Genomic DNA, 26202 nt, shown 5'->3' with positions numbered 1-26202 from the left:
ATTTGTAATTCTTACATATGATGCTGTTTGAATTAACTCTTAATATAAATTAAAGGTCTCTGTTCCTTACATGTACATTTGCTAAAAAGACTAATTTGAATTGTATTGACATGAACATAAATATCAGGATTTATTTCTTGGGTATTTTTCCAGTTCTTTTGATCTATATGTTTATCTTTATTTCAATACTATACTATCTTGACTACTGTAGGCTTCTAGTAAGTTTTGAAATCAGATAGTGTTAGACATTCAATTTACTCCTTTTTTTCCACAAGAATTATTGTTTTGACTATTCTAGGTCTTTTGCCTTTCCAGATTTCTATTAGACTCTACTTATTAAACAAATAACCTCCTTGGATTTTGATAGGAATTTCATTGAACCTATAGATAAATTTGGGTAGAACTGCCATATTAAAAATATTCTGTCTTCTAACACATGAACATGGTGTGTCTCTCTACTTATTTAGATCCTGAATTTTGGTTGGCAATGTTTTATAGTTTTCAGTGTATAGACCTTGTTTGTTAAACTCATTTTTTAGTTCTAGTTTTGTTTGTAGATTCTTTCAAATTTTTAAAATATGGGATTATATTTCTCTCTAGAAGAAGGTATTTTCATGTTTTGCTTTTCAAAGTGTATGCCATCTATTTTTCCTTTGTCTATGGGCCTTATGACATTGTATTTTTTTTTCCGATTCAACTTGCAGGAATTCTTTATATATTTTAGATAAGAGTTCTTCAGTGGCTATTTGTATTATAAAATCTTCTTTCATCCTGTGCCTTGCATTTTCATTTACTTAATTGCATCTTTTGATACACAGATATTTTCTATTTTTAATAGAATTTTTATAGTAAGTTCTTCTATACAGGTAAAGAACAAAACAAAGCACCAATCTTATACACATTCTTCCATGACATATAAAATAAAAACTCCCCAACTTGAAGTAAGCATAATAGAACTTGACAAGAGCATTACAAGAAACCAAAATTGTAGGTCAATTTTTCTAATGAATATGGATACAATATTCCTAAACAAAATATTAAAATCTAGTAATTAATACATAAAATAGACAATATAACCAAGATGGGTTTATTCCAGGAATGCAAGATTAATGGAAGAAAGCAGAAAAATCATCTCAATAGATGGATGAAATCAACACCCATTCAGAAAAAACATTTTCCAGTTATAAAATTAAGTGAACATCAATATGATTTAAAAAAAAAATACAGTGGCCATTATATTTAATGGTCCCATACTGAAAGCCTTTCTTTAATACTGAAAGCCTTTCTTTACCACCAAGTGTAGGAACTACATGAAGATGTCTGACATTAGATGTCTGACATTGTGACTTCCATATAGCATGTGCTGAAGCTTCTAGCCAGTGCAGTAGGAAAGAAGAAGAAATAACTGGCATAAGATTTGAAAAAATGAAGTAAAACTGGTAGTATTTGCAGATAACATGCTTATGTACATAGATTATCTATGAGAATCTTCATGTATATACATTTAAAAGTAAATTTTAGAGAAAAGCTAAGGCAAGATGTTGGAATAGGACTTTCCAGCATTCATTCCCCCACAGAAACATCTATTTGAACAAGTCCCCACAGAAACATCTATTTGAACAAGTATCCATGAGCCAAAATGCCTTCACAAAAGCTAAGGAAAGCAGATGAGAGATTACAGCACCTGGTGTAGTGGTGTAGCACAGAAATAAGAGATACATTGAAGACGGTAGAAAGGACAGTTTCAAATTACCCATGTCACCTGTCCCCACAAGACCAGGCAGCACAGCATAGAGATAAATACCATTTACTGAAGGGAAGAACAGGAAAATAAGCACTAGAATTCTCCTGGGACCCAATTAAAACCTTAGACTAGCACTAGGCAGGCCCCCATGGCCATAGACTTCAGGCTTGTACCTGTGGACAGGGCATCCTGGCCTGCTTCAGCACAGGCTGGGTCCTGTAGCTACAGGCCTTCCTGACAGACCCAGTTACAAGGTCCTCCCCACCCCGAGGCCTGCAACAGCAAACCCTAGCCATCAGGCTGGCACTTGAGGACCCAGGCTTCAGGCCCATTCCAAGTTCCAGATCACTTTGGTGGATCCACCCAGTACCAGAGTTGCCCCTGTAGATCTACACTTTAGAAGACCCGGGGTCTAAGTTCATTCCAGTAGACCCCAGTGCTGGCACAGCCCCAAAGAATCCAGGCTCCAGAACTGCCCCTGTGGACCCTGTTTCCTAGCTTTCAGGCCAGCATCCAGAAACCCAACCTTTAGGCCAGTTTCTGCGGACTCAGACTTCATGACTTCCCTAGTAGCAGGGTCTAGGTCTCCTCCAATAAACCTTGGTGCCAGGCTGGCCCCTGGAGGCTCAGGCTCAAGGCCTACCCCCGCACTTCTGTAGATCTAGGCTTCAGGCCAACCCCCGTGGGTACAGGCTCTAGGTCCAATGACATAGATTCAGGTGCCAGACCTTCCTGCCTGCTGATGGACCACATCAGATAGTCTGTTCAGAATATCAAGACAGGGTGATTGGCGTTGTCTGGGAAAGCCCTTCACCAGTCTGCAAAGACTAAGTTCCTACTTCTTCAAACACATAGACATGAACATAAAGCAATGAGAAAACATAAAAAAACAAGGAGATATAATACCATCAAAAGAATACAACAATTTCCCAATAGCTAACTTCTAAAAAATGGAGACATACAAACTGCCTGACAAAGGACAGTCATGTACCATATAAGGACGTTTTGGTCAATGATGAAGCACATGTATAATAGTGGTCCCTTCAATTATAATAGAGTTGAAAAATTCCTATTGCCTAGTGATACTGTAACCATCATAACTTTGGAACACAATCCATCATATGTTTGTGGTGCTGCTGGTGTAAATCCACTGCCTTGTCAGTCATATAAAAGTATTGCACGTATGTATAGTACAAAATATTCAACAAAGATAATAAATATGTTATTGGTAGAGGCATTTCAGAAGAAGGCATTGCTATCGTAGGAATTGAAATCTCTATTCATGTTACTGCCCCCAAAGGCCGTCCAGTAGGACAAGATATGGAGGTAGAAGACAGTGATATTTATGATACTGACCTTGTATAATCTTAGGCTAATGTGTATGTCTGTTTTTAACAAAAACATTTAAAAAGTAATAAAATAAATACATATCAAATAATGATTTAAAGAAAATATTTTTGTTCAACTGTACAAGGTGTTTGTGATAAACATAAGTGTGAGTTAAAAAAATTTAAAATTTATGAAGTAGAAAGTTACAGTAAACTGAATAAAGAAAATTTAAAAAATAAATTTAGTGTAGCCTAACTGTACAATGTTTATTAAGTCTACAGTAGTAGACAATAATGTCCTAGGCCTTCAACAATCACTGACTCACCCTGAGCCACTTCCAGTCCTGCAGTCCCCATTCATAGCAAGTGGCCTCTAGATTTTTAAAATAGCATACCATTTTAAAAATCTTTCATACCATATTTCTACCATACCTTGTCTGTGTTTAGATACACAAATACATACAACTGCCTACAGTACAGTTACATGCTACAAAGGTTTTTAGCCTAGGAGCAATAGGCTATACCATCTAGGTTTGTGCAAGTACACTCTGATGTTCACGCAATGACAAATTGCATAACATCACATTTCTCAGGATGTAACCTCGTTGTTTTAAGGAAGTTCAGTAAGCATCAAATACAGGGAAAAAAACTCAAGGAATAAGTGACCAAAATTAGAAACTTAACAGAGATCAAAGCATTTTAAAAAATCAAACAAATCCTGGAACCAAAAACTACAAAATGAAATTTAAAAAGCAATAGAACGTGTCAACATGCAATAGCAGATTGATGATACAGAAGAATCAGTAAACTCAAAGAAGATTATTTGAAAATATACAATTAGAGGGGGAAAAAAGAGAAGAGAATCAAAAGAAATTAAGAAGGCTTTCTTCATTCTAAAAAGTTACAGATTTGTGGGGCAGCATAAAAAGAGCAAATATTCATTATTGGAATTTGTGTAGGAGAAGAGAAAGAGGGCAGAAAGCTTACTTAAAGAAATGATAGCAGAAAACTTTTCAAATATTGGGAAAGATACACCTATCCAGGGATAGGAACGTCAAATGTGTCCAAGAAGATTTAATCCAAACAAGACAACTCCAAGGCATATTTTATAATCTATCAAAAATCAAAGATAAGTAGGGGATCTCAACAGCAGCAAAAGATAAACATATTAGATTTAATGGAGTTCCAATAAGGCAAGCATATTTCTCAGCAGAAACCTCACCATCGAGGAAACGATATGTTAAAAAATTGTAGAAAAACAAAGCAAAACAACACAACTTATGATCAAGAATATTTTTTTCTGGCAAAGATGTCCTTCAAAAATGAAGGAGAGATAAAGACTCTCCCAGCCAAACAAAAGCTGAGAGAGTTCATTACCACCAGATCTGCCTTACAAGAAATGCTAAAGGAAGTTCTTTAAGCTGAATGAAAAGGATGGAAATCAATAAGAAAACATATGAAAACATATAACTCACTGGTAAAAGTAAGTACACTTTTTTTTTTCCAGAATATGCCAATGGTGGTATGTGAATCACATATTTTTAGTATAAGGAAAAATACGAAAATACTAAAAATAGTATCTACAATAATTTTAAAAGGAATGCACAATATAAAATGTATATTATGACATTGAAAACATAAAATTTTGGGAGCAGGTGAAAGAAAAGTGTAGAATTGTTTATGCAATCAAAGTTATTAGCTTAAAATAGCCAGTTATAATATGTTTTATGCAAGCCTCATAGTAAATACAAAGTAAAACCTCATAGTAGGCCAGGCACAGTGGCTCATGGCTGTAATCCTGGCACTTTGGGAAGATGAGGCAGGCAGATAAATTGAGGTCCGAAGTTTGAGACCAGCCTGGCCAACATAGTGAATACTAAAAATACAAAAATTTGTACTACAAATACAAAAATTGGCTGGGTGTGTTTGAATGTAAATAAATCTTCCAATCAAAAGACCAAGTGGCTGAATTGGGGGGAAAAATACACAACTACATGCTGCCTACAGTAGATGCATTTCACTATTACGGTTACAAATTGACAGTGAAGGGATGAAAAAAACATATGCCATGCAAGAAGAAAAAATGAGAGCAGAGACAACTGTACTTACATAAGATAAAGTAGATTTTGAGTCAAAAACTGCAAAATGAGACAACATCATTTATATAAAGAGACTTATTAATCAAGAGGATATAACATTTGTAAATATATATATACCTAACAAACATTGGAACACCTAAATAGATAAAGCGAATATTAATGGATCAGAAGGGAGAAATAGAGTACACTGAAATTATGTAGGGGACTTTAATATCCCACTTTCAGCAATGAACACATCATTCAAACAGACTTGAATTACATTTTAAACTAAATGGACCTCACAGACGTATATAGAACATTCCATCTAATAGCAACAGAATATACATTTCTGTCAAGCACACATGGAACATTTTCTAGGATAGACCACAAAACAAGCCTTAACAAATTCAAGAAGATTGGAATTATATCAACAACTATGTTTTCTGATCACACAGTATGAAACTAGAAATCAATAACAGTAGAAAATTTACAAAAACATAGAAATGAAACAACTTGCTACTGTAAAACCACTAAAAGGAATATCATAAAATACCTTGAAACAAATGAAAATGGGCATGCAACATGCCAAAACGTGGGGTACAGCAAAGGCAGTTTAAGATGACAGTTTACAGCGATAAGTGTGTACATCAAAAAAGACCTTAAGAAAATGACCCAATATTACACTTCAAGAAATTACAAAAAGAGCAAATTAACTCCAAAAGTTAGCTTAAGGAAGAAAGTAATAAAGATTAGATACTAGAAAAATAATTTAAAAATCAACAAAACTAGGGATCATTTTTTAGAAAAATAAAATCTACAAACCTTTAGGTAGACTTAAAAAAGACCCAAATGAAATAAAAAATGAAAGAAGAAATACCACCAACAAGGAGGATCATAAGAGACTCTCAGCAACAACAGATTTGATAACCTAAAAGTAATGGATAAATTCCTAGATACGAACAACTTACAAAGACTGAATCATCAAGAAAATCCAAAGAGGTCAATAACGAAGAAAAACGTTGATTCAGTGATGAAAAAGTATCACATCTAAGAAAAGCCCAGGACCTGATGTCTTTACTGATAAATTCTACCAAATATTTAAAGAAGAACTGGGCATAGTGGCATGCACCTGTAGTCCCAGCTACTTGGGAGGCTGAGCCAAGAGGATCACTTGAGGCTAGGAGTTCAAGGCTGTAATATGTTATGATTATGCCTGTCAATAGCCATGGTACTCCAGCCTGGGCAACAGAGTGAGAACCTATTTCTACAAAAATAAAAGAATAAATAAATACTAATCTTTCTCAAATTCTTCAAAAAAATCTAAGAGGAAGCAATATTTCCCAACCCATTTCATGAGGCCAGCATTACCCTGATACCAAATTCACACAAGGACACTACAGGAAAAGAAAATTATAGGCCAATATCCCTAATACGGATATAAAATTTCACAACAAAATACTAGCAATCCAAATTCAAAAACACATTAAAATGATCATTCACCATGATCAACTGGGCCTTACCCCAGGGATGCAAGGGTGATTCAACATATACAAATCAGTAAATGTGATAATACCACATTAACAGAATGAAGGACAAAACTCTGATGATCATCTTCATAGATGCATAAAAGGCACTTGATGAAATTTAACATAGTTTCATGATAAAATATCTCAGTAGATTAGGTTTCAAAGGAATATACTTCAACACAATAAAGGCCATGTGTGACAACCCCACAGCTGACATCATCCTTAATGGTGAAAAGTTGAAAGCTTTTCCTCAAAGACCAGGAGCAAGATAAGGCTTCTCACTCTCATCATTTATTTCTTTCTTTTCTTTTCTTTTTTGAGATGGAGTCTCATTCTGTTGCCAGGCTGGAGTGCAGTGGTGCGATCTCAGCTCACTGCAACCTCTGCCTACCAGGTTCAAGTGATTTCCCCTGCCCCAGACTCCTGAGTAGCTGGGATTACAGGTGTGAGCCACCACACCCGGCCCACTCTCATCATTTCTATTCAACATAGTACTGGACCATTCTAACCAAAGCAATGAGGCAAAAGAAAGAAAAAAGAGGCATTCAACAGGAAAGAAAGAAGTGAAATTGTAACTATTTACTGATAATATGATTTTATATACAGAAAACCTTAAAGATCTGCTAAAAAAAAAAAAAAAAAAAAACCAGCTAGAACAAATAAATGAATACAGCAAGGCCTCAATCTTGTCAAAAGGTTCTTGGAAACTGCAACTTTAAGTGAAATGACCTATAATGAAACCATTTTTTCTCAACATTATAATTAAACAACATTGAAGGAATCTACTTTATTCAAGGATCTGCCATATGTCATTTCATTTAAAGTCATTATTTCTGAAAACCCACTGATGGTGTTAAATGAGGACTTACTGGACAGCAAAGTTTCAGGACACAAAATCAACATGCAAAAACCAGTAGCATTTCTATATAAATAATTAACCATCTGAAAAGGAAATCAAAAAAATGATCTCATTTGTAATAGCATCAGAAAGACGAAAATACTCGAAAACAAATTTAACCAATGAGGTAAAATAACTATACACATGAAAATCTAAAAGCATTAATTTAAAAAATTGAAGGCACAACTAAATGAAAAGATATCTTATTTTCATAAATTAGAAGAGTATGTTTAAAATATATTACTCAAGGAAATGTACAGATTCAATGCAACCTCTATCAAAATTCCAAAGGTATTTTTTTTCAGAAATAGAAAACAAATCCTAAAATTTGTGTGAAAACACAAAAGGCCCCAAATAGCCAAAACAATCTTCAGTAATAGAATAAAGCTGGTAATATTAGGCTGCCCATTTTCAAAAGATACTACACAAAGCAACATACTGCTGATGTATAAGCAGACAACAGACCAATGAAACAGAATATAGAGCTCAGAAATAAGGTCTTGCATTTACAGTCTATTTTCAACAAATGTGCCAAGAATATACAATGGGGAAAGAGTAGCCTCCTAAATAAATAGTGTTGGAGAAACCGTATATCCATATGTAGAAGAATGGAATTAAACCATTATCTGAACATTTTATACAAAACTCAGTTCAAACTAGAATAAATTTATAAACAGAAGACCTGAACCTGTGAAACAACTAGAAGAACAAATAGAAGGAAAATTCTATGACGTTGGTGTAGGCAATGATTTTTTGAATATGACCTCAAAAGCACAGGTAAGAAAAGCAAAAATCGACAAATGGGATTACATGAAACTAAAAGGCCTCTGCATAGCCAAGAAAACAATCTCCAAGGTGAAGAGATAACTCATGGATTAGGGAAAAAATACTTGCAAACCATATATCTAGTAAGGAATTAATATCTTATATATGAGGAACTTAATAGAAAGCAAAATATATAAGGAACTTAAATATTCCAATTAAAAGTGGACAAAGAACCTGAATAGACATTTAGCAAAAGAAGTTATACAAATGACCAGATATATGAAACAATGTTCAACATCACTAATCATCAGAGAATTGCAAGTGAAAACTATAACAAGATATCACCCCACTCCTGTTAGAATGGCTACTTAAAGACAAAAACGAGTGTTAGTTGGACTGTAGATTAGTACAGCCAATATTGAAAATATTGTGGAAGTTTTTCGAAACAATAGAGATAAAACTATCACATGATCTAGTAATTCCACTTTAGGTATGTATCCAAAGGAAATGAAGTCAATATCTTAAAGGGAACTCTGCACTCATATTCCTTGCATCATTATTTGCAGTTGTCAAGATATGGAATCAACCTATGTGAACATCAAGGAATGAGTAAAGAAAAATGGTATATATACATAACGGAATACTATTAACCTTTAAAAAGGAAGAGAAATTCTATCATTTGAGACAACATGGATGAACTTGGAAGTCGTTACATTAAATCAGCCAGGCACAGAAAGGCAAATATTGCATAATGTAGCTTATATGTAGAATAAAAAAAAATTGAGCTCAAAGAAGCGTGGAAGAAAATGGTGTTTACCAGGGGCTGGGTTGGGGACTGGAGAGATGTGGTTTGGTCAAATGATACAAAATTTCAGTTAGCTAGGGGTAATAAGTTTAAGAGTTCTAATGTATAACACACTGACTATCATTAGTAACAATGTCTTCTATTCTTGAAAATCACTGAGAGTAGATTTTAAGTGTTCTCACCACAAAAAAAAGGTATTTGAGGAAATACATATGTTAGTTTGATGTAGCCATTCCACCATGCATACTTATTTTAAAATATGCTGTACAAAGGAATACATACAGTGTTAATTCATCAATTAAAACAGCAAGAAGAAAAGGTTTAAAATATTTTAAAGAATAATCTCAAAATTTTAGGAATAAAAGGGGAATATTAAGATGTGAAATATAAAAATCAATTGCATTTTCATATACTAACAACAATTAGAAAATAATTTTTTGAAACCACTGAAATTGGAATTCAAACATTAGATATCTAGGAATAAATAACAGGAGATACACAAAATTCCTCAGAAAACTAGAAAATATTACTGAGATAAACTAAAGAACACCAAAATACATGAAAAGTTATTTAATGTTCATGAATTAGATGCCTTACTATTTTACAGATGTCATTTCTCTTCCATGTTGTTATATAGGCTCAGTATAATATCAGTAAAAATAATATCAGGGAGTGTTTTTTCTGTAGAAACTGACAAGCTGATTTTAAAGAATACAGTAAGAAGTCCATTCTGCCAGAAATCAAGACAAATTGCTACAGAAATTAAAACAGAATGATATAGGTAGGGAGTAGATAAATTGATTAGTCGAATAGCCTATAGAGTCTCAGAACAAATGGATACATATTCAGTCACTTGACTTATAGAAATGAAGTTTTGTCAATAAATGGTTCCAGCACAATTGCCCTAATTGTAAATCTCATCTGCTACCTTAAATCATAAACATTCCATTTCTATTTGATCATGGATCTAAATATGAAAAATAAAACAAGTTTCTAGAAAATAATATGCAGGAGAATATCTTCTCTGATAGACAAATATCTGATCTTCAGGTAGGTAGGTAGGCAAATAATTCTCAAACAGGGCACAAACAGCACTAACCATAAGAAAACAGAAGGGTAAATTGGACTTCATTAATATTCATTTGTTGATTTTTTAAAATTATCTACTTGTAAAGAGTAAGTAAATTGGAATTTGCAATCAGATATTGGAAATAAGGGAATATTATCTTTTCTGTCACAACACATACATGCACGCACACACACATTCCTCTCTCCCTCTCTCCTTCCTAACTGCCCAGAAAACAAAACAAAACACAAAACAATCTTATACACCAAACAGAATGGTCCTTGATTATACATGACTTGACAATATTTTGTAGGCAAAATCATGTTCATATTTAGAAAGATAATTGGATTACAATTTGCTTAAATTCATGGACTATCTCAGGCTTTTCCAGGTGATCAATTTGACTTGACCAGCAGTAAGATTCATACCATCCTTAATCCACAGGACTCTAAACAGAAACTCAAGGTTAAGTGAGAAAGGTCTTGTGAGTAGCTAAGTAACACTCAAGTTCACATAGGCCTACAATCTAAGTCAAGACAGCACCCAAACCACAGAGTGCGATTTAAGACTACAAATTAGAAGGCTGGGCATAGTGGCTCAAGCCTGTAATCCTAGCACTTGTGGAGATCAAGGTGGGCAGATCACCTGAGGTCAGGAGTTTGAGACCAGCCTGGCCAACGTGGTGAAGCTTCGTCTCTACTAAAAATACAAAAATTAGCTGGGCGTGGTGGCAGGCACCTGTAATCCCAGCCACTTGGGAGGCTGAGCCAGGAGAATTGCTTGAACCCGGCAGGTAGAAGTTGCAGTGAGACGAGATCGTGCCACTTCACTCCAGCCTTGGCGAAAGTGAAACTCCGTCTCAAAAAGAAAGGAAGGAATGAAGGAAAAGAAGGAAAAGAAGAAGAAGAAGAAGAAGAAGAAGAAGGAGAAGGAGAAGAAAGAAGAAGAAGAAGAAGGAGAAGAAGAAGAAGAAGAAGAGGAAGAAGAAAGAAGAAGAAGAAGAAGAAGAAGAAGAAGAAGAAGAAGAAGAGGAAGAAAGAAGAAGAAGGAAGACTACAAATTAGAATAGGTAAGGTAACTGGGAATAGAGGCAGCAGGAGGAAGCCTGCAATGTTTGTGTTTCTTGGCATGTGACTCAGTAGCTAAATATAATTTGGGATGTCTGAGGCGATTAGAAATTGCAGTTTGGAATCAGCCCCAGGACTCTTCCTATCCAATTTTACCAGGAATAGGCTAATATTTTGTACCATATCTTCCTCCTGTGTCTTTTCGCAAGTTATGAACTTAATGGGGAAAGAGGGATGATCAGTTATTGTTCTTAAAACCAAACAGCGGCCCACTGAATTTGATGCTTTTATGGGACATTCACATGGAAGGGATGTTCAAATAACCATCTTTTAATACAAGTGTCAGGTGTTGGCTCATGAGGAGTTAGAGATAGAGGTCTGGAGTACAAAACAGATACATGAACAGTGAGTGAGTGTGAGGAGAAATGACGGAGGGTCTACAGTTCCCAAATAAGTTGTTTCGAATATGTTCTCTGAGAAGACAGGGAGGCTCTAAGTAAATGTATGTTTTGAAATGCATATGCAGTTATTGATTTATTGTGCTGTTGAACTGACATCTACTGAAACTTGTAGGTAATATAGCAACAGTTCGTAATCTTATTCTTCTTCTCCTGCACCATGAGACTTCTCATGGCTCATATAAACATATCTCAGTGGCATTTAGAGGAGTAGAAAAAGAAGGCATTGGTGTAGGTTTCTGAAAATAAATTGGTCTAATACTGCAGCTGTATTAAACTGTCATAAGCAATATTACCATTGGGCTCATGGATAAAATACTGGCTTTAAACAGTGCCTCATGACTAAGTCCAAGACTCTAAATTATATCTGGATTTAGCCACTTGTTACAGAGGTAAGATGAATGTCTGGGAATTCACCATGCCAACTGAACACCTCTGGAATGTTGACAGAGATGAAGCATGTTAATGGAGTGCTACACTTCAGACTGCTTTATTAAAAATGGATTATCTGGAGAGAAAGCAATTCTTGGTAGGACTTGGCTTAAATTGATTCCCTTGTTGCCCTTGAAAACAAAGGAAAATCCCCAAGCTTTCTTAGTGGTACATAGAGATGGTGGTGTTGGACAGAGCTAAAGGTGAAAAACATTTCTAGGCCCAGCTGTGTCGATCAATAACTTGTGGCATATATATGTCTTCTTACTAAGAATGATAGTTTTAAAATTACATGATTTCTGTGGAATCTTACAGCTTTAATATGCTTGGGTTAAATGAAAGTGTTTCTCATCAAATAAGTAGGAATTAAAATAATCTTTGTTATATTTGGGACTGTCTCTTCTGTCAGGCTCAGGCTTTTATTTATTCCCATGAAATTTTATTTTAAAATTTTGTAAAAATTCAAGTATTTTTTATTTTGTTAAATGTGATTATGATGTTGTGGCTACTTAGGAGAATATCCTTTTATGGAAGAGATATGTGCTAGAGAAATTAGGAGTGAAGAATTAGGATGATTGTGACTTCCAATGTTCCAGGCTGAAAAGGTCTTTTATCTTTAATGAAAAATACATTATATCTGCTATTGCTTTACAGCTTGCAAAGTAAAACTATCACTTTCACAAAGATTATCTTGTTGATCCTTGGTTTTCTAACACAATTAGGATTAAATCTAAAATTTTGAAATACCTACAAGGCCTTATGATCTGGCCCCAGCCTGATTTTTCAGTTTCCTTTAGAGCCACTCCCTCCCTCCTTGGATCCAGAAACTCCAACCTTTTGGGCTCTCCAACATGTCATTACCCTTTCCTTCCCCAGGGTCTTTGTAAATGTTCGTTTTTAGCCACACCACTCTTTCCATTCTCACAGCCCTTCTGTATCTAACTCTTACATGTAGTACTAGTCCACTTTTGCATGGTTATGACACAGTAACAAACAAACCCCCGATCTCAATGGCTGACAACAATAATAGTTTCTCAATCATAACAGCCTTCTAAGGACTCTGGGAATTTAATTCCCTTCACCAGGTTTTCTCCTCCATCTGCAAAATGAGCTGATGATCTCCATCCTTAGTATGTCATAGAACTCCCGGCTGTACTTAGAGTACAATCCAAAGTCCTTAAGCACAGCCTGTGTGACCTTACACCAGCCCAGAGATTTTGCCTTGTTGTGAATCACTTTCTTTATTCTTCAATTTGTTCCTACTATAGTTATCTCCTTCTGGTTCTTTGAAAGGACCCCCCTTTCAGTGTTGTATGACACTCCCTGCTCATGGGAGGCTTTTACCCCTACTCCATAACTAACTTTCTAGGTCCCAGCTTAAAACATCCTTTTTCAGAGAAGTCTTTTTTAGTTTTTCAATTTAAAATTAAGAGCTTCACCCCTCCTAGGAGCTAATTATTTTCTCTCTTAAGAGGAAGCAGTGCATTTAGTGGTTAACAATTTAGGTTCTGGAGTCACAGTGCCTGGGTTTGAATCCTAGCTCTGATACTTATAGTACTCCCAACTTACCCATGGGACATACATTCGAAGACCCCCAGTGAAAGCCTGAACCTCCAGGCAGTACCAAAACTAATTATCATCAATCAGAACATCTGTGTTTTTGTTTTCCACATACAAATTTGGTGCCTTTCCCAACTTAACTAAACACCAATTATGCACTGTAGCCATAACTTTTGCCATTTTTGAGGTGCAACAGCAAAACCATCTCAAATTTCTTTTTTCTTCTTTACAATGTCACAGATAGAAAATTCATTCTTACTGCAGATCTTAGCAACCTCAGCATATGATTTTGTTTTATTTCCTTAAGTTGAGAACTTTCACCTTCTCTCTTAAAGAAAACACTTGACAGCTTCTCTTTGGCATATCTGAATTGCCAGCATCACTACTCTTGGGCTGTGAGTCAATTATTAAGTAGAATAAAGGTTACCTGAACAGAAGCACTGTGAGTTGATCAGATAACTGCACCAGCTACTAAGTCACAATGGGTGAGTAGTGTCTAAAGCTTGGAACCAGTGGAGAAAGGGATGATTCACAGAGCAGAACAGCATGAGATAGCTCAATATTTCATCACACTACTTAGAACAGTGCACGTTTAAAACTCATGAATTGCTTATTTCCGAAATTTTCTATTTAATATTTTCCAACTGCAGTTGACCATAGGTAATTAAAACTATAAGAAAGTAACCATGGAGACTACTGTTCTTAGTAGGTAACCTTGGGGAAGTTACCTTAACCTATTTTTGTTACCTTTAATATGGGTATAAGAACATTGCCTACTTCATAAATCTGTTACAGGAATGATGTGAATTAAAGGGCTTCACATAGTGCCAGGCAAATATTAAGTACTTCAAAAATAATAGCCATCATCATAATACTTCTAATAGTCATAGATTTACATGTTTCTTGGAAACTTGCCTTTTCAAGTTAAAAGAGATCTTAAATATCTTATTAACTGATCACTTCCCTGACTCAGAAATGCTTTCTCTGATACTCTGGATAGTCACCTAGACCTTTTTTGAATATTTCCTTGGATGATTTTGCTATATTACAAAGTAGTCCTCAATTTTTGTAGGTTTGTAGTGTTAAATTGAGATATGTGTTCCTATAAATTCCACCTCTTGATTCTTCCTTCTAGGAGAAACACACACACACACACAGTTCCATTTTCTAAATGACAAGTGTTCCTATACTGGAGGTAGCTTTCCTGGCAGCCCAAGGGATACCAATTCCAATGCCAAGATGTCAGGTCTCACATCTTCACTCTTCCAGTCAGCTTCTGAATCTAAAATGATCCTGGATGCCCTCTCCTTCATGCCATGAGTTTGCCGGTTTGTTTTATGGAGCTCAACGATGACTACGTGGAAGTGTGGAATGTGCATTCAGAGCTAATGCAGATGCAAGGATGAGGAGGTAGGTACTCCACAAAAGTAAAGCTAGTGCTGGTAGCGTGCTTGGAATACAAGCACATTGACAAAGTCTGAGGACATATTCTCATAAGACTCTTCTGGATTCCTTCTCATTTGTACATCCTCATTTATCCAGAACATGAATAGAAGTGAGCCAGGCAATCAGTACTCACTTGGTGCCTGTGATGTGGCTCTTTTCTGAGTATGGGGGATATAGACACTCTGTAGTCATGGAGACTAAAGTCATAGAACTTTTTAGTCTAGACAGCAGAGACTTGATACGTGGATTCAAAACTGAAGTTACTGGTGTTGACATTGATAACAAAACTACTAAGTTGGTGTCAAGACTTTAGCTATTCAGTTAGCATTTGCATGCCTACTATTTGTCAGTCACTATAGCCACTGAAATGGAACAGGAAACAAGAAGGCAAGGCAATACAAGAAACTCAAGTCAGCAGAAAGTATAAAACTACACAATTTTGAGGACTAGCCTTCAGGTGCTCCTAATGCTTATACTGGGATGGGAGTGGAGGATGAGTGGCCAAGGTGGGCTGCAGGCTTGTTGAAGCTGTCAGAGCTATACAATATAGAATCTCTTGGAACATGGGATTCTATGTGCTGGAGGCCATGATCCTTAGCAAACTATTGCAGGAAGAGAAAATCAAATAGCACACGTTTTCTCACATAAGTAGGAGCTAAATGATGAGAACTCATGGACACAAAGTAGGGAACAACAGACATTGGGGTCTACCTGATGTGGGAGGAGGGACAGCATAAAAAAACACAAACTATGGGTACTAGGTGTAGTACCTAGGTGATGAAAATGTGCACAACAAACCCCTGTGATATGAGTTTACTATCCAGCAAAACTGCACATGTACCCCTAAACATAAAAGAAAAGTTAAAAAATATATAGAATCTTCGAACTGAGGAATGTATTGTGTCTGAATAAAGATCTCTGGGGACATACTTTACACCCCTTGTACCTGACTTAACAATTTATGTCCATACTTCCTCCTTTCTAACGGCATTCTTAAGCCTATTTTCTAGGCTTAAGATTTCTAGGCTGCAATGTGTAGGTGACTGTTAGAGGAACAGTGTCTGGAATGGTGGGACGAAAACCTAATGAGGCTGGGTCAAGGAGAGAATTAAAAGAGAGGAACTAGAGACAGTAAGCATAAACAAGTTTTTCTAGTGCTTTGCTATAAAGGGAGCAGAGAAATGGGGTGGTAACTAACTGGGGGAGAAAATGAGGTCAGCAGCTGTCAGAAGAAGTTAGAAGCCTAACTTTTTCTTAAGCCTATTCTGTCTGACCATTAAACAGACAGTCAACAAATGCTCCCCAAATGATTCTCTAATGCCTATGGCAAAACTGCCAGGACCTGCTTAGAGGCTGTGACATTACAGTGGCAGCTAAGCTAGAAAGGCCGCTCCAGTGGCAAATGGCACTAAGCTACTTGCCTTTTTTATTAATACTAGTACATAAAGGTTGCCAGCAGAAAGCCCTTGTAATAACAGCCAACTGCTTCTAAGCATCTGAGCCCTTAATGAAACCCCATCCTCCTCCCCAGAGGGAGGGAAGAATTGTTGGTTTTCTCTCTCAATTATTTTTCCAGTCTATTAAATTGTCACAACCCCTGTGTCTCTGTGAGAGGCGGGTGTCATCATAGCTCATCTCCTGGAGACAGGGAACAGTGCTGCCAGAGGAGATGTTTTCTGAGTCTGTTTCACCACCGCCAGAGAAAAGAAGGTGATGGTGGAAAAACTCCAAAGCAGCAGCAGTAGACGTCCTGGAGAGATTTATGAGACACGCAACAAGCGAAACGAGGATGTTTGTGCCATCGGGTTACACAAAATATGCAATTTTAATCCACTAAGCAGTTTATCTTTTCATGCAGCTTAGTTTGCTGGGATAATTACCTTCCTGAGCAGTCTATGACATGGATGAGGCAAAGTGTGTGCAAAATACACAAATCTGTGTGTGCCATTGGAAAATACATCAGAGGAAGGAGGATTAACTCAAATTTTGGAAAACATGCTGTAGACAATGCAGACAGTATGCTGAAAGTTTTTCTTCTGTGGTTAGCAAAATTATTAAGGTTTATTTTCTCTTAGAGCAACAATAGCTATTTGACCCCTTACTATACATTAGATACTCTGTGGTGTATTTTTCAAGCACCACAGAGGTTCAAGGATATTAAATAATTTACTCAAAAATATGCAGTAAAGGCATGTGTGGGCTTAGATGTGACCCCAGGCAGCTTGCCCCAGGAGCCTGGATCTCCTGTCCTGACATGAGCCATCTGCGCCTATTGAAGACGCACACATTCACCAGAGCATTTGACCCTTTCCCTGCAGCCTGATGACACACTGCAGCCATTCTGCCCACTTTCCTGACATTTATTTCCCTTTATTTACTGGATCTTTCCCATCAGTATGTACAAATACAGCAGTTTTCCCATCTTAAAGAACATCTGCTGACTTCATTTTCTCCCCCAGTTAGTTACCACCCCATTTCTCTGCCCCCTTTATAGCAAAGCTACTAGAAAAACTTGTTGATGCTTATTGTCTCCAATTCCTCTCCTTTAATTCTCTCCTTGACCCACCCTCCTTAGGTTTTCGTCCCACCGTTCCAGACACTGTTCCTCTAACAGTCACCTACACATTGCAGCATGTGGCACTGATCACTCCCTCTTTCTTGAAACATTTTCTACTTTTTTTTTTTCTTGAGACAGAGTCTCGCTGTGTCACCCAGGCTAGAGTGCAATGGTGTGATCTTGGCTCACCGCAGCCTCCGCCTCCTGAGTTCAAGCGATTCTCCTACCTCAGCCTCCTGAATAGCTGGGATTACAGGCTCCTAGCACCATTCCCGGTTATCGCTTGTATTTTTAATAGAGACGGGGTTTCACCATGTTGGCCAGGCTGGTCTTGAACCCCTGACCTCAACTAATTGACCCATTTTAGACTTCCAGAGTGCTGGGATTACAGGCGTGAGCCACCATGCATGGCCAACATTTTCTACCTTTAGCTGCCAAACAGACATAGCCCTGGTTTCATTCCTTCACACTAACGCTTGCTGGTTTCTTTTCGTCTTCCTGACATTTTCATGGTTAAGGAATACAGAAGAGCTCATTCCTAGGACTTCTCTTTTCTGTCTACACTCACTCCCTTGTGCTGATGAACCTTCCTGACAATCTATCTTCTTACTTAATATTTTCATCTGGATGCTAATAGCCATCTTAAGCTCAACATATCTCAAACTGATCTAGCAACCTCCCTGCTTCTCAGCCACATCCACTCCATCCATAATTATCTACATCTCAGTTGATGACAATTCTATCCTTTCAGTTGCTTAAGCCAAAACCATAAAGTCACCTGACTCCTGTTTCTCTCATGCTCCACATTCAATGTATATCTAGATTCTTACTGCTACTCACCCTCCACTGATACCACTATGATCCCTGTCAACATCATATTTTACCTCGATTATTGTAAATGCCTCCTAGATGCATGTTTCCTCCACCCTTACTCTGTACATCCTAGTCTCAATGTATAAGCCATAATGATACTTTAAATTTGTCAGTCAGATCATGTGATTTACTTGTTGAAAACACTGTGGTGGCTCTCCATCTAACTCAGAAAACACAGTCTTTGCAAAAGTCTGTAAGGCCCCATGCGATATGTCCCATCCCTGCTTCAAATCTCCAACCTTTTCTCTGAATCACTCTGAGTTAGACATAATGGCCTCCTCGCTGGGTGTCCCGGCTTTTCTCTCTGCTTGCAATGTTCTTTCTCCAGACAGCCGTATGGTTTGTTCTCATCTCCTCCTTCAGGTCTTTGCTCAGATGACTCTTTCTCAGTGATGTCTTCCCTAATTACTATATTTAAAATCAAACTCCTCCTCATATACACATGCATCATCTATTCTCCTTCCGTACATTATTTTCTCTATTCCATTTATTGTCCTTTAACTTACTACATAATTTACTATCTGCTTCCCCAACTGGGATACAAATTCCTTGAAAGCAGTTTCATCTTTTTTTGTTGTTGTTGTTGTTGTTTTTAGTTTTTATTTACTATCTGAATTATCAGAAACCTTATTTTATATGTTAAAGTGTATTATAATTATCTAAGAGATAGATATATGCTATTTCCCAAAATTAAATTTAACTATGGAACATTTTTTTCCAGGGAGTGTCTTATAGGACTAGTGTTCTAAGTAATGCACTTTGGGAAATAAATACATGTATTTATTTTTATTTTTATTTTTATTTTTTATTATACTTTAGGTTTTAGGGTACATGTGCACAATGTGCAGGTTTGTTACATATGTATCCATGGAATACTATGCAGCCATAAAAAATGATGAGTTCATGTCCTTTGTAGGGACATGGATGAAACTGGAAAACATCATTCTCAGTAAACTATCGCAAGGAGAAAAAACCAAACACCGCATGTTCTCACTCATAGGTGGGAACTGAGCAATGAGAACTCATGGACACAGGAAGGGGAACATCACACTCCAGGGACTGTTGTGGGGTGGGGGGAGTGGGGAGGGACAGCATTAGGAGATATACCTAATGCTAAATGACGAGTTAATGGGTACAGCAAATCATCTGTTTTTTTCATCGCTGTATCCCAGAGCTTAGAACAGTGCTGGAAACACTGTGGTGACTATTTGATGAACAAATGAAGAGTCATGACTCTTAAAGCCATTACCTAGAGAGGGTTGGAAATGACCTCAGATCGAAAGATTCCTCTTCCAAGTGGGCTAGTGTGCTGCCCTGAGCTAGCATTGGAAACTGTAGCTACAATCCCATCAGTTATAATGTCTATAATTTACTTGTGAAAGGCAGTGGAGTGCTAGAGTTATATGTGGACTCCTGAAGCCGGATAGCTTGGGTATGGATTCCATCTCTGGCACTTACTAGCACTTTGAATAAGTTTCTAAAACTTTTTGTGCCTAATTTTTTTCTCATCAGCAAAATGGAAGTAACAATATTACTTACCTGAGAGGGTTGTTGTAAGGATTTGATCAGTCACTCAGTATACACAAAGTGCTTAGATCAGTGACTGTCACAAAGGCTTAAGCCAGTACCACGTAAGTGGTATTATAACAATGATAATGATAATGAAGGTAACATTTCTCTTTATCAAGAGAATTCTGAGACACTATAGAAGATTCTGAAAACTTTTCCATTTTTAAATAAAGCAACTTAAAATGTATACTATATCCTATGAAGTACACCTTAGTGACTTTATACAAGAGACATCAACATCACAAAATGACTTGTGAGTATAATAATTTTATAACAGCAGCTAACATTTATTGAGACTTGCCAAGTGCTAGACACTATTCTAACCACTTTACATGTATTTAAAGATATAGAAACTGAGGGTGGACAAATCAGTTTGCCCAATATCATAAAGCTATATACAATCATGAAGCCGGAATACAAACCTGATGAATTTGCATAGCTAAAATAATAGAAGAACAATGTTTTCATTGAATATTTCTGAGGTATAAAAGAACATATTAAATTCAGTGCCTAAAGAATGTATATTACTGAAAACACCCAGGAGGGGTTGCATGTGTCAATATCTGTGGGAACTCAGATATATCCTCTAAACTTTTCAGGTGCAGTAGTTCTCAAAGTGGTTATGACATGAATGTTCTCAAAGAGTTTTAAGATGGGCCTTAAATAATTTTTCCTCTAAGTACTGACACTTTTAAATGATTTAAGCATTAGAGTATATGCATGACTGTCACTACAGCTATGGCACTCTGTGATATGCTTTCTGAACAAGGAGAGACAGGTCAAAGGTTCAGCTAGGGTGTTGAGAATTACATTTCACAGATAGAATCTACACTATAACAATTCTCCGCAGAGAATGATTACTGGTATATAATTAATAGTTGTAATTACTGTAGTACTTGCAAGACATGATTATGATTATATAGTTATATCTGTTTTCAATGTTTCATCAAGACCTGGGTGTTCCTGTGAGAAACTGTCACTCATTGGAGTAGCATGGTTGTATATGTTACAGCAAAAGACAGGTTTGGGACTTCCTGAACTAGATGGTAATGTATAAATAAATGTAAAAATTTGCTTAGGGAAAGCTGCCTTCTGTGCTGCAGAAGTTTGATATCTAGTTAAAGGCATCTGGTCTTATATGTAGAGAATAAACATAAATAAGTACTGACCAAAATGCCACATTATAGATAGGAGAGTTCATAGCTGGGTGGTTGCCAGTGAAGAGTTTTTCATTAGGGTTAAACCCAGTCACAGTAACAGAAATTGATGGACAAAGGGAGGCCAGGTGCCTCCATCATCACAGGGCAAGAGTTATTCATTCATTAAGAGGTATCTCAGCTGGACCTCTGTGAAATCTAAGCCCTAGATCTCTTTGCACTCTTGAGAAACCCCCATCACGCACTCTTCTCCCTATCCCTACCTGCATTACCTGTGACTACTGGCAACACAAGAAACCCAGGACCCCTTTGGAATCCATCATGTTGCAGACACTAATACCCCACATGACTCTGTATATCAGTATTGCTGCTTCTTCCCCATATCCTACAATCATCTCACTGTATCCTGTGGGCTTCCCCCACAAATTTCCCATGCCTTCGATGTCTTCAAGAAATGTTCGTCACCTCCTTCCTCTAATATAAACCTGAATATTTCCTGAGGACATGGCCACCCCTGAAGCCCTCTTGCTTATAGGTTCTTTCTCCCTGATATCTCTTCTACAAGAGCACTGAGGTAGAGTAAATGTCCTCCTTGCTCTTGATACTTCCAGATGCTTATTTATTTTTTTAACCTAAAAACCTATTGGAATCTTATATTGACCTCACATACGTGTTGCCCCCTTAGCGTCATTGTCAGATGACGTCTTCATCATTATCCCTCATTCCTTAAAGATTTTCGTTCACTGCTTTTCCCTATTTAAACTTTCTTCTGGAATAATCTTAGTGAAGTCAAAATTCACCATAGTGGACTGTTCAACACCTTGGCCTTTGTTTCTAACGTTTCCTTCTTCAGTCTTTTTCTCTTACTCATTCCCCATACCTTATCATTAACAATAACCACAATACCTCCATAACCTCATTTTTAAACATTTCATTCACAAACCACCATCTCCCATCTCCCTAGCTCATTCCATTTACTATCCTAACTACAACATTCTGTTGAGCCCATAGTCATCTAAATTCCTTGCTTTTGGTTATATATATATATATGTATATTTACCATTGTGTGCCTACCTAGTTTCACTGGTGCCATAGAAGAAGTTCATTAAAAGTGAAAGACTAAGGATATTAACAAAAATGTCAATCTGAAAATTTTCTTCTCCATAAAAGCAGTAAGAACACCAGCATAAATTGTCAGAATTAACTTTTTCAAAACTCTAAAAATTAATTAAAGGCTTATAGAAATCCTGAAAATATTTAAGATAACCAGCTGAATCTAGGTATGAACAGTGAGCTTCATGACATCTTAATTTTTCCTATTTGCATCCCCTCCCCTCACCAGCACCGCAGTAGTCTTGAAATCCAAATAGCCTGTAATCATGGTAAGATCCAACAGCCTAAGAACCACCAAAGGGAGTAGAATGGGGCAAAAACCCTTTCAAAGTCCCATTATCAGAGCATTGTCATTATTTGATCTGTTCGGTGGTTTCCTAGGAGAACCCACTAGCAAAACTTTCTTTATTTAGCCTAACACGAAGCTTAACTCCTGAAGAAGTGGGAAACAGTTGAGGAAAATAATAGGCTAACCAAAAAGCTTAAGGAAATCTTGGGAATAAGAACTCCAAAGGGTGTTTTGAAAAGCTCTGATATATTTCAGAGAATCTAGAAGGTCACAGACATGCACATAGGTCTGTGTACATGTTTGGGCCTATGAAAATACCCTGGAAACACCTGAGAAAGCCCTAAGCTCTTACTTCTGGCTAACTTTGAGTTTCTGCAGAAGGAGGAGATAAAGGCTAAATCATGGTTGTTAACTGCCTGGCAGAGTGTTGAAGGAATGCAGTCCATCAAGCACACTAATATATAGACAATGGTAACCCCAAAAGGATAGAGATAGAATATTTGAATAAATAATGGCTGAAAACATGTCCAAGAACTCCAAATAAGATGAATTCAGAGATCCATACTCAGACCCATAATAATTGATTGAGCTGTTGAAAATCTAAGAGAAAAAATCTTAAAAGCGTCAGAAGAGAAGAAACTGATCATGTAAAGGGGGTGCTCGCTCAAAGAGAATAAAACTGATTTGCCATCAGATATCATGGAGACCAGAAGACAGAGGAATGGCATATTCGAAATGCTAAAAGAGAAAGACTGTCAACCAAGAATCTATATCCAACCAAACTATTCTTCAAAAATAAATTTAGACATTACCAGATGAACAAAAACTGAGAATTCACTAACTTGACTTTTCCTATGAGAAATGCTAAATGAATCCTTCAGTTGAAGTGAAGAAACACTAGAAAGTAACTTTAATTCACATAAATAAATGAAGATAACTGGTAAAAAAAATTGCATAGGTAAATATAAAATACAGGTTAAATATATTTTCATTTATAAGGGTTTATTCTATTTGATTTAAAAAACTGCATAAATCAATAATTATAATTTTGTGTTGATGGGTATATCGTGTAAAGAAGTTATTTATATGACAGTAGCACAAAGAAGGGTGATGAACTGGATCTATGCAGAAACAATTTTTTCTATACTGGTTGAAATTGATTGAAATAAACTAGATTGTTTCAAATTAAGGTCATAGACATAATCCCTGGGGTAACCACTAAGAAAATAAATTAGTAGTAAAGGAAACAAGGTGATTCAAATGGTACACTTGAAAATATCCATTTAACACAAAGAAGGCAATAATGAAAGAGATAGGAAAGAAAAAATAAGGAAAATAAATACAAAATGGCAAATATAATTCCCACCTTACCTTATCAGTAATCCCATTTGTACTAAATTCTCAAATTAAGAAGCAGAAATTAGCAAAATGGATCAAAAGAAACCAGGATGCCACTACATGTTGTCTACAAGACATACACTTTACATCAAACACAAAAATAGGTTAACAGTCAAAGGGTGTAAAAAAGAAACACGAAGTAAACAGCAACCAAAAGAGAGCCGAAGTGGGGCTAGACTAATATCAGACAGAATAGACTTTAAGATAAACGTGTTACTAGAAATAAGGAGCAATATTTTATAATGAGTCAATTCATCCAAAAATATACAATAATTATATAAGCATCAAAAAAGTCCCAAAATACATGAGGTAGAAACATACAGAATTGAAGTGAGTAACAGAAAATTTGATGATAATTGGAGACTTCAATATCTCAATTTAAGCAATGGATAGAATCAGACAGATGATTGACAAGAAAACAGAAGACTTGAACAACAATATAAATAAACTAAATACAAAGTATCTATAGAGTACTCCACCCAGCAACAGTAAGATAAATCCTCTTCTCAAGTGTTCCTGAATACTTTTCAAGATAGAATCTATATTAGGCCACAAAACAAGTTTCAATAAATGTATAATGATTGAAATCACAAAAAGTATGTTTTCCAAGTACAATGGAATCAGTAACAGAGGGAAACTTGGGAAATTCAATAGCATGTGGAAGTTAAACAACATACTCCTAAACAACAATAAGCCAAAGAAAAAAATCACAAGGGGAATTACAAAACACTTCAAGATGAATGTAAACAAAACAGCATGCCAAAATTATGGGATGCAACTAAAGTAGTGCTTAGAGGGAAATTCACAGCTGTAAATAAGTCAAAGAAAAAAGACATTTCTTTGAAGAATATATACAAATGGCCAATAAGCCATGAAAACACAGTCATCATCAACCATCATTAGGGAAATACAAATCAAAACCAAATGATATTATCACTTCATACCCACTAGGATAAATCCATTTAAAAAAGACAATAGATGTTAGAATGTGGAGAAACTGGAAAGCTCATATACTTTGGGTAAGAAAGAAAAATGGTGCAGCCAGTTTGGTGAACAGTTTGGCAGTTCCTCAATGGGCTAAGCGTAGAGTTACTATATGATCCAGATTATTTGACTCCTAGCTGGGTGTCTACCCAAGAGAAATGGAAATAAATGCCTATATGAAAACTCATACATACATGTTCATCTCAGTATTATTAATAATATTCAAAGTGGAAATGACTCAATGGCTATCAATTAAGAAATAAAATAAATTGACAGAAGGGAAAGTCAGCCATATAAAGGGATGGAGTACTGGTTCATGCTCTACATGGATAAATCTTGAAAACATCCTAAGTGAATAATACCAGACACAGAAAGCCACTCATTTTATGATTCCATTTGTATTAAATGTACTGAATATGCAAATCCATAGAGACAAAAAGTAGATTAGTGGCCGCTAAGGGCTGGGGGTAAGTAGAATGGAGACTGACTGCTAATGGGAATGAGATTTCTTTTAGGAGTGATGAAAATATTCTAAAATTATTGGTGTTGAATGCACAACTTTGAGAATATTCTAAAAGCCACTGACTTTAAAAGGATGCACTTTAAAAGCATCAATTTTAGGGCATGTTAACAATATCTCAAAAAATGAAACATTCTGGTTAGGAAAATTATAAAAGACTTCATTGTTAGGGTACATTCACAGTAGAGCTAGATCATGAACACTCTGCAAACAGGGAGACAGTGTTATGGTGTGGAAGAAGGGAACACAGGGAGGCAGGAAAGCATTAAGCACAAGTCAGAAGTTAATGCTTCTATTTTGGGCTGCAAGGTGATATTGGGGAGTGAGTTTAGAATTGTTACTTGTAGCTAGGTTGGAGAGAAGCAACACTGAACCTCCATGCATGTTGCAGGCCAACTGTTTATGTCCCCAGCTTTAAATGAAATTGTGGAGTACATAAAATATTCTCAGTGGTGGCCTCAAATTTTGCTTTCATTATTCTTTACTCTGTACATCTAGGATTGTCCTGTTGTGAGTTTTCCAGGCCAGAGAGTAAAAGACTCCTAATCCAAATTTCTCTCAAATCATAA

At 36.4% G+C, this 26202-nt stretch overlaps 1 long non-coding RNA gene across 1 annotated transcript in view; it reads right to left on the bottom strand.

The window, feature by feature from the left end:
• The window catches only part of LOC129486129 (uncharacterized), a 324309-nt gene that overhangs the window by 35141 nt on the left and 262966 nt on the right, over window positions 1-26202 (bottom strand). The window lies entirely within an intron of this gene.

This window comes from Symphalangus syndactylus, chromosome 7, assembly GCF_028878055.3.
Source record: "Symphalangus syndactylus isolate Jambi chromosome 7, NHGRI_mSymSyn1-v2.1_pri, whole genome shotgun sequence".
NCBI lineage: Eukaryota > Metazoa > Chordata > Mammalia > Primates > Hylobatidae > Symphalangus > Symphalangus syndactylus.
Note: the sequence above shows the minus strand (reverse complement) of the source record. Positions and strands in the feature narration are given on the sequence as shown.